Here is a 9,996-nt window from a genome sequence, read left to right on the forward strand (position 1 = left end):
AGACTCCGTCTCAAAAAAACAAAAACAAACAAACAAACAAAAAAGATTTCCAGCTGCTGTTATAAAATGGAAGGTCTGCTAAGACGGGCCAGCATTCTTGCAGTGCCCAAGAGCTGAGGGCCCAAGTCAGAAAGCAGCAAAGATGGAGCTGCTGGAGAAGCAGGAAAAGAATCAGGGGCCAGCACGTCACAGGCACCGAGAGCTGCCCCTCACGTCCCAGCCCTGCCCTGACCACCTCTGTGTTGTCCTATCGCCAGCGGGCAGCACCCCTGCCCAGGGTCTCAGCTTACTGGTCTGCAAATCAGAAGGGTGAGGCTCATCACCTCCAGCTGTCCATCCTCGTGTCCATGGGGCTCCTGCAGGCTGCCTGCAAAACCTGAGCCCTTCCGACAAAGATCAGCCCAGGTAGGCGAGGAATCCCAAATATAGCCGAAGATGCCGGGGTGACCAGCCAAGGGGAGGGAAGAGTAGACTCAGGGTGAAAAGGCAGCCTTCCAGTGTGTGCAGGGCTCTTAGGGGAAAGAGGGGTGAACCCTGTTGAATGGGGGTAGGTGGGGACATGCGGGCCAAGGGTCAAGACTGAACCAAGCAATGCAGTTACAGAGATTCCAGATGAAAACAGCGGTCAGCTTTGAGCAAGCGAAGTTGTACTGCAATAAAATAGGCATCCATACAAAGTAATGAGCTCACTGTCCCCAGAGGTAACCAAGCTCAGCCTAGGTGACTAGTTTTAGGGGCACAAGAGATTTGCATAAAGACTAATTTGATTTTTCTTTTTTTTTTTTTTTTGAGATGGCGTCTTGCTCTGTCGCCCAGGCTGGACTGCACTGGCGCAATCTTGGCTCACTGCAAGCTCCGCCTCCCGGGTTCACGCCATTCTCCTGCCTCAGCCTCCTGAGTAGCTGGGACTACAGGCGCCCGCCACTGCGCCTGGCTAGTTTTTTGTATTTTTAGTAGAGACGGGGTTTCACCATGTTAGCCAGGATGGTCTTGATCTCCTGACCTCATGATCCGCCCGCCTCGGCCTCCCAAAGTGCTGGAATTACAGGCGTGAGCCACCGCGCCCGGCCCTAATTTGACTTTTTTAATCTTAAGCCCTAAGATTCAAGGACCAGAGATCTGGGGGTCTCTCCTGAAGGCTCTCCTCTCCCTCTCCCAACGCTCCCAGGGAAGGCCATCAGGGATTAGGTTCTGGACTCTGCCTCCCAGGGAGGGAAGGCCCGGGTGGTCCAGACAAAGCTCACAAGGTCCACACGTGCTCCCCTCGCCCTTCACCAGGGCCTCAGCCCCCTGTCCAGCTCCAGCAACTCCTGCTGCACACACGGCGCCCGCTCCCAACACAGTCTTACCCAGAACCCTCTCAGAGGCAGAGGAAGGAACTCTTGGGGCAGAGAGGGGGGTCCCAGCACAAGCCAGAGGGGCCACTGACAGCCCCTATTGACAGTCGCATCCCCAACTCCCTGCTACCTGCCCCAGAGAAGTCAGCGGGAGGAGATAGCAGGTGCCACAACACCAGCGTTGTCTCTCTATGGCCCCTGAGTGCTGCTTGGGCCCCTGTCCATCAGGAGCCTCTCCCATGGTGGCTGGAGAGGGGTGTCCTGACACACCCAGGGGTCTGCAGTGTGTAGACAAGAAGCACCAGGGGTGCACAATCTGGGAAGGCACGAATCTTTCCCAGTGGGAGCAATTCTTCCCCGGCCTTGGCCAAATCCAGCTCCCAGCGAGCCAGGCAGAGCCCTCTGGCCTCCTCCACAGGACTGTGAGCCTTCCCATCCAGGCCAGGCCAGCAGGCCTCTGGGCCTGGGGAGACCAGTGAGGAAGCCAAGCGCATGGCCAGAGGCCTCTAGGGGTTCGTGAGGACCCAGGGAGCTGAATGGGGTGAGGGGGGCCCTCTGAGGATGGTTGGGTCTCGGCTGGCAGGCCACAGGCCACCCATCCACATTTTCCTCTCTGGCATCCTTGCCCTTACCCTCGCACTAACACGGTTAGCCCTGTCCATGGGATCCACAAGGACCCTGCCACTCCACCAGCCACATGGAAAACACCCTCGTGGGCTCCATAAATAAGCAAAGCCCCTCCTGCCCACTGCCCCACACCCATCTCAGAAGACACCCAATTCCTAGTACCTACTGGCCAGGGCTGCCAGGCGGCTCCCTGCCTGCCCAGCAGCAGATCCCCACAAGACCTGGCCAAGTCCGGAGAGCTGTTTGTCCAATGAGAAACCAGAACAGGGACTCACCAGGGCTTCCTGGGCATGGCAGGGACTGGCCAGGAGGAGGGCCAGGAGCACATGGGTCCTGGAGTCTGCAGACCTTGCTGCCTGGCAAATGGTACGTCCAGGAGCAGCCCCAGTGCTTGGCAATGAAATCAAGCCACCGCCAACCGCCGGCTAAGTGCTCGCCTTCCTTGCTTCTCTCTGCAGCCACTCACGCCCCGAGACTCCAGATCCCAAAACAGGCATGTTCATGGTTACCATAGGAACTCGCTACAGCCAAAAAAGGCACCACATAGGCACCCACATGGGCCCTCAGCGCTCATGCCCACCTGCACGGGCGAGCGTGCACACACGCCTACACGTTTCTGCACACACCCACACACACCCACACACGCCAACACTGTCCTCAGGCACAGGGCCCATCCTGAAGAAATCAACGAAACAGAGTCTGCCACTCAAGACAGAAATGGGCACGTTCTCCTCGATCCACCTGGAGCGTATCTAACAGTGGGTTCTGTGGTGTGACCAGCTGTCAGTCACAAGGGCGGCCACACCAGCCGGTGCTCACCCAGAACTCACCTGCCAAAGGCACTCAGGAGCCGAGCCGGGCCAGCGAGGGGACGCCGTGCAGCTGCTTCCCCGGCCGCAGACCAGCCCCACGGCCCTCGGGATGCTGCTCTCTCCTCTGCCCGCTTCCGCGGGGCAGGAGGTATAAGGTGGGTCTCAGACAGACTGAACAGGAGAGTGGAAAGTGGAGGGAAGATTTTACATTCAGAGCCTTACTCCCTCCTCCCGGTTTGGACCCAAACCGCCCAAACTCCCTAGTTTTCTGTCTTCACGAATGGGACCAGCATCCGCCCAGCGCTCACAGGAAGCCTTCTGAGCGTCCTCACCTGACCCTTCTCTCACCTTCACCCACACCTTCCAAACCAGCTCCAGGCAGGGAAGGCCACTCCCTCCAGCCCCATACTATTGTAGGACTGTCTCCTGAGTTCAGCTCAAAACAGGGTCCTTGTCACACCACCAGGAAAGATCAGGCTCTTGGACACAACAGAAGGGTGAGAACAAGGGGATTTTTTGGGCAAAAGGAAAAAAACTCAGCAAAGCGAGAGAGGTTCCTGTTAACAGGCCCCCATCTCACAGACTGGATCCCCAGGTTACCACCTCCGAACGGGAATGGCCAGGATCCTCCCGGCCACAAACGGCACAAACTTCCCGAGGCTCCACCCCAGGGCGCAGGTCAGCGGAGAACCTCCGGGGGCCTCTTTACGTGGCTGTCTCAATATCCCCTCCTAGCCTCCCTGCCTCCTCTCTAACCCTCCAGTCAGCCAAAGGGGCCCTCAGACTTGAGCTCACCATAGCATTCCCCTGGCCCAAAGGCCTTTGATCCAGCCCAGCTTCCAGCACAGCTCACCCACCCTCCTAGACCTGGCCCGCCTTTCCCCAGGCCCCTGCACTCCCACCCTCGCTTCTGTCTGGTAATAGTAACTGCTCCCAGGTCCTGCCTGCTGGAGCTGCTTCACACCCCACTGCCTTCGTGAGCGTCGGGCTGCCTGGAGTGCATTCTCTCCTCCCTGCTGACCTTACACACCCCTGGAGACAGCTCAGGCATCACCACGTCTCCAGGAGGCCCCCCTCCATCCTTTCTGCGGGCATTGCAGCCCTTGTCCCGTGCCATGGCAACTGTCTGTCTCCCTGCAGAGGGTAGGTGCCCAGCAAATGTAGGCTGAACTGACTCAGCTGTCTACCCCCAAAAACCTCAAGCTCCCCCTGTCCTTGACAACCCCAGCAAACTCTCAGCAGATGCCCCAGGTGCATAGGAGAAGAGCAGACTAAGATGAGTTGGCCCCAGAAGGTTCTAGAACATCGTCATGGTGCCTCAAGGATTCTTGACTTGGTGGCCAAAGGTGGGGAAATGAATTAGTAGTTGTGGCCTCAACTGGTGAATGAAAAGAGTCATTAAATCAGAATCAACGGTCAGAGGCGGTGGCTCAAGCCTGTAATCCCAGTGCTTTGAGGGGCCGAGGCATGTGGATCACCTGAGGTCAGGAGTTTGAGACCAGCCTGGCCAACATGGTGAAACCCCGTCTCTACTAAAAATACAAAAATTAGCCAGGCGTGGTGGTGCACATATTTTTTAGTAGAAACGGGGTTTCGCCATGTTGCCCAGGCTGGTCTCAAACTCCTGGGCTCAAGCAATCCTCCTGCCTTGGCCTCTGAAAGTGCTAGGATTACAGGCATGAGCCACTGTGCCCCGCCTCGTGCGTAATTCTCACAGAATGGGGAGGGAAGCCTGAGTTTAAAAGGGTTGTGGCAGACCAGGCGCGGTGGCTCAAGCCTGTAATCCCAGCACTTTGGGAGGCTGAGGCAGGTGGATCACTTGAGGCTAGAAGTTTGAGACCAGCCTGACCAACATGGCAAAACCCCATCTCTACTAAAAATACGAAAAAATTAGCTAGGTGTGGTGGTGCACACCTGTAGTCCCAGCTACTCAGAAGACTGAAGCAGGAGGATCGCTTGAACCCAGGAGGAAGAGGTGTCACGGTGAGCCAAGATCATGCCACTGCACTCCAGCCTGAGAGAGAGTGAGACTCTATCTCAAAAATAATAATAATAATAATAATAATAATAGACCAGACACGGTGGCTCACACCTGTAATCCCAGCACTTTGGGAGGCCGAGGCAAGTGGATCATCTGAGGTCACGAGTTTGAGACCAGCCTGGGCAACATGGCAAAACCCTGTCTCTACTAAGAAAAATACAAAAATTAGCCGGGCATGGTGGCACGTGCCTGTAATCCCAGCTACTTGGGAGGCTGAGGCAGGAGAATCGCTTGAACCCAGGAGATGGAGGTTGCAGCCTGGGCGACAGAGCGAGACTCCCTCTTAATAATAATAATAATAAAAGGGTTGCGGCAGAGAAGAAATCAAGCTTCCTGGCTGTGGCAAGCCCCTGCTCTCATGGACAACGTCTCCAGCAGCTGACACTGGAGTCTCTGACACTGGAGTCTCCAGGGACCGAGGACAGCTGCCCAGGGACACACTGAGCTCCTGCCCTTCACGGCCCCTTCCTTTCTAGTAGGATTTTCCATTCTTAGCTGGTTAAATCTGAAACTTAGGATGGTGATGGCTGTGTGGTATCTTCTGGTCAAACCACGGTAGAACTGACATGCTGGCCCAGCCAGGCAGGAGCTCCTCCGGGCCCTCCGCATCCTTTTCCTAGGGAAGAAATCAGAGAGCACAGCCGCACCCAGGTCCCATCACAGGCTTTGTCGCTTTCCAGAGGTGCCACTACTAGGGAGCAAGGGCCGGAGCCACCCACTTAAAAGCTGGATTTTTTTCCTACATGGCAATGGATTTTAGACTTCCCCATCCCTCAGGAGTATGCATGAGAGTGTGCCCCAGCAGTGGAGACGGGTTACCCTGAACCATCCACACGCTCACTCCAGACCACCGCAGCCAGCCCCTGTGTGTGACGGTCACCTCAGGTAGCTGGAGCCCATGCAGCAGACGGACAGACAGACACACACACACTTACACGCATCTCTTTCTTTAGCAAAGATGCAGGGGTCTCTCTGGAGGGAGTGCGGGGGACAGCAAAAAGGAGCAGAGGCTTCGGCCAAGTGCAGTGGCTCATGCCTGTAATCCCAACACTTTGGGAGGCTGAGGTGGGTGGATCACCTGAGGTCGGGATTTCAAGACCAGCCTGGCCAACATGGTGAAACCCCATCTCCATTAAAAAAAAAAAAAAAAAAAAAAAAATAGCTGGACATGGTGGTGCACGCCTGTAATCCTAGCTACTCGGGAAGCTGAGGTGGGAGAATCGCTTGAACCCGGGAGACCGAGGTTGCAGTGAGCCGACATCGCGCCACTGAACTCCAGCCTGAGCAACAGACCAAGACGTCATCTCAAAAAAGAAATAAAGGACAAGAGGAGGGTCTCGGAGGCTCCCGGCTCAGATCCTCCCCCTCTGGCTGCTCCTTCAAGGAGCTCCACAAGAAAACCCCAGGCACCTGGCCAACAGGGACCTCACGCCCCGCTGGCCCCCAGAGCAGACTGGAGAAGAGGGATCCCCCCACGCTCAGCCTGTCTCTTTCTCTCCATCCTTCCACCTGCAAGTGATGGGCCAACCACGATGACCCATCGTTGATTCATTCAGCAAATACAGACTGAAAACCTGCTTTGTGCCAGGCACCGTGTAGGCTCTAAGGAGTCAGAGATGAAATGCGCAGAGCCCCTGCTCTCAGACTTCCATTCACACAGCCATGCATTCACTCACTCAACAGCGAGCCCCCACCATCGCCAAGGTCCTGAGAAAAATGCGAAAGGACCCAAGGCATGAATGCAAACTCCTAGAATGTCAAGGCTGGAAGAGAGCAGGCTGGACGCTAATCCACCCCTCCCATTTTACAGACGGGGACACTGACCCAGAGAGGCTAACGATTTGCCCATGTGTTAGCCGGGGGCGATATCCCACACACAAGCCTCCTTCTCCTGCACGGTACTGTTGCCACCTCCCCTCCAGTGTTCCGGCGTGGCTCCATAGCCCCTGTACCCCTGCACTGCAGGTACAAAGCAAATCTTTGCTTCTGAGTGTCCAACTCACCCAGGCACCACAGACCCCATTCAATCCAGGCCTCCAGCAAGGGGATGGGCCCCAGCAAACCAGAGGCCTTCTCACCCACGGTGTTGTGGAGGCGGAGGTGCATTGTGCGGCCGCGGATTCTATATACACAGCTCTCGAGAACATCAGGGAAAGAAAATGGGAAAGTAGGGCGGGAGGCAGGTGTGAGAACCACTCAGCTCCGCCCACAAAGCACAGACCCAGATTCAAATCCCAACTCCGTGACTTCCTCCCTGAAGACCTTGAACGAGTTTCCTAAACTCTCTGGGTCTCCACTTTCTCCTCTGTAAAATGCAGATAGGAATGGTATCTGCTTCATGAGGTGGGTGCAAAGCCTCAGGAAAACAGTGCAATGAAGCCTTAGCACACAGTCAATGCTTCATAATGGTGAGGCCAGACCCCCGTCGTCAGAGCTGCATGCCTCAGGGACGCCTGGGGAGGTATCAAGGACACCAGGTCCTTGGAGAGGGAGCCAAGGCAACCAGGAAGCATGGGCTGCAGCCCAGGAGTATCTGCTACGTAGCGGGGAATGCAGTGAGCTGCTTTAGAAGGAGAGATGCCTCACCCAGCAGAGGCAGACAGAGGAGGCATCTTGGTGACTCAGGAACCCCAACGGTGGGCATTTGGCTGCCTCATCAATTGGCCATAAATGCAAGGGCTTATTTCTGAACTCTGAATTCTACTGGATCCATCTGTCTGTCCATCTTTATGTCCACACCACACTGTCTTAATAACCATAGCTTTGCAATACTTTTGTTTTTTGTTTTGTTTTGTTTTGTTTTGTTTTGAGACAGAGTCTCGCTCTGTCACCCAGGCTGCAGTGTAATAGTGTGATCTCAGCTCACGGCAACCTCCACCTCCTGGGTTCAAGTGATTCTCCTGCCTCAGCCTCCCAAGTAGCTGGGACTACAGGCGCCCACCACCACGCCTGGCTAATTTTTGCATTTTCAGTAAGACGGGATTTCACCATGTTGGTCAGGCTGGTTGGAAACTCCTGACCTCAAATGATCCGCCCGCCTTGGCCTCCAAAAGTGCTGGGATTACAGGTGTGGGGCACTGCGCCCGGCCGCAATATGTTTTGAAATCAGGAAGAATGAGTCCACCAACTCTCTTCTTCTTTTTCAAGATTATCGTTGAACGTCTATGTGAATCTCAGGATCAGCTTATCAGTGTCTGCAAAGAAGCTCGCTGGGATTTTCATGGCAGTGGGTTTCCAGTTCCTGGTTCAACCACTCCGGAGCTCTGGCTTTGCTTCCTCCCCTTCAGTTCCCTGGGGCACCCTGGTTTCTTTCCCATAAATTCCATCTTTTGTTTAACCAGATGACGCTGGGTTTTTGTTTCTTGCAATCAAAGGAATCTTAACCAATAAAACTCGGAACACAGTGCCACGCACTGTCCCAAGCCATCATCCCAATATCACCTTCCCAGATAATCACTCAGAGACCCCACTGGAGTCCCAATCTCAACCCTGACCCACGCCCCCCAGCTTTTCACTCTACCCTGTGACTGGTGCACTTCCAGGTTACAAATATTATATTTACAAACAGGCCCTCCCTCAATAAATGATTGTGAAATTGAACTAGATGTCCCAAAACAGCACCAAAAGAACACTCTTACCATTCTACACCCCTTAGTAGCTCTGCTTCATGCCTGGCATCTCACTTAGTATACAAATGTGCTCTAGAAAACTCTAGGAAAACCAGACATTACTGTGCCCACTGGACAGAAGATATGGAAACTAAAGCCCAGAGAAGGGAAGCATCTTGCCCTGGGTGACTCGCCCTGACAGCTCCAGACTGAATGGTGTCTGCACTGATGCACACACCATGCCAAGCCAGCACAGGCATGGGGATCCCACTATCCTGCCTCATCTCTAAGAGCTACTTTAGAGGCCACCTCCCCCAGGCAGTCTTTCAGGACTAACTCCATGACACTCCTGGCGTCTGCTCTAGACCTTTTTTTTTTTTTTTTTGAGACGGCGTTTCACTCTTGTCTCCCAGGCTGTGGCATGATCTTGGCTCACTACAACCTCCACCTCCCAGGTTCAAGCGATTCTCCTGCCTCAGTCTCCCGAGTAGCTGGGATTACAGGCGCCCGCCACCACACCCAGCTAATTTTTTCTATTTTTAGTAGAGATAGGGTTTCACCATGTTGGCCAGGCTGGTCCCGAACTCCTGACCCCAGGCGATCCACCCGCTTCAGCCTCCCAAAGTGCTGAGATTACAGGCGTGAACCACCGTGTCTGACCTTCCTGGCATCAGCTCAACAGAGAAAGCGAAAGCCCTTGAAGGGCAGGAACAGTCTGTCCTCCATCCCGGCTTTGCTCACTGCCCAGCCTCATCTTTCTGAGCAAAACCAAACAAAGTGGGAATCCTCTTATTTTGACCCTCTTCTATGCCAACCCTCAAGACTGGCCATACTTTGCCCAGGGACCTGCATCCAGGGGATGGACAACCAGTGCCGGCAACTGAATGACATGACAGAGGGAGACCGGGCAGGAAAAACCTTCCGTCAAGACGGGGGAGTGACAACCCAGAGGAGCTGCCTCGGAAGGAGGGCAACTCATTGGAGGAATTTTCCATGCAACAGCGAATTCCCATGTGCCGGGAGAATATTCTGAGCTAGAGCCCAATGCTTTTACCCTCCTAGAATTTCCCTCCTTTTCAATTCACTCCGCTGGAGCAGATGGTGAGTCAGGACTCACTGCCCCACGGGAGGGGTGCAGCTGGAAGAAGGCTACGCTTTGGTTAAGTCTCAAAGGAAAAAGGGGATCAGGATGCAGACAAAATGGTCTGGCCAGAAACACAGAGGAAAAAGGAATGAAGGTGGTGAGGGAGGAGAGGTCAGAGGTTCTAGGAGAGGGTTGTGCCTGCTTAGGATCTCAGCAGACGAACCAAGAGACACATAGTAAATCGAGGCAGGCAATTCCCAGACCCTGAATCTGGCTTGGAAGCCTCAGAAAGCCCCAGGGCCAGGCTGCCCAGGCTGACATACCTGGCAACAAATGACTTGATGAGCAGCTGACATCACACACACACACACACACACATAGTCAGGTCCTAGTAGGTGGGGAATGTCAGAAAGTCACTGACAGGATTGGGACTTCACATAAAAATTAAAGTGACAAAAAACATAATTATCTTTTTTTTTTTTTTTTT

The 9,996-nt window shown here is 54.4% G+C and overlaps 1 protein-coding gene across 1 annotated transcript in view; it reads right to left on the reverse strand.

Annotated features, from left to right (window-relative positions):
* RAP1GAP2 (RAP1 GTPase activating protein 2) overlaps positions 1-9,996 on the reverse strand; it is a 327,595-nt gene that overhangs the window by 312,552 nt on the left and 5,047 nt on the right. The window lies entirely within an intron of this gene.

Source organism: Mandrillus leucophaeus, unplaced genomic scaffold, assembly GCF_000951045.1.
Source record: "Mandrillus leucophaeus isolate KB7577 unplaced genomic scaffold, Mleu.le_1.0 Scaffold653, whole genome shotgun sequence".
NCBI lineage: Eukaryota > Metazoa > Chordata > Mammalia > Primates > Cercopithecidae > Mandrillus > Mandrillus leucophaeus.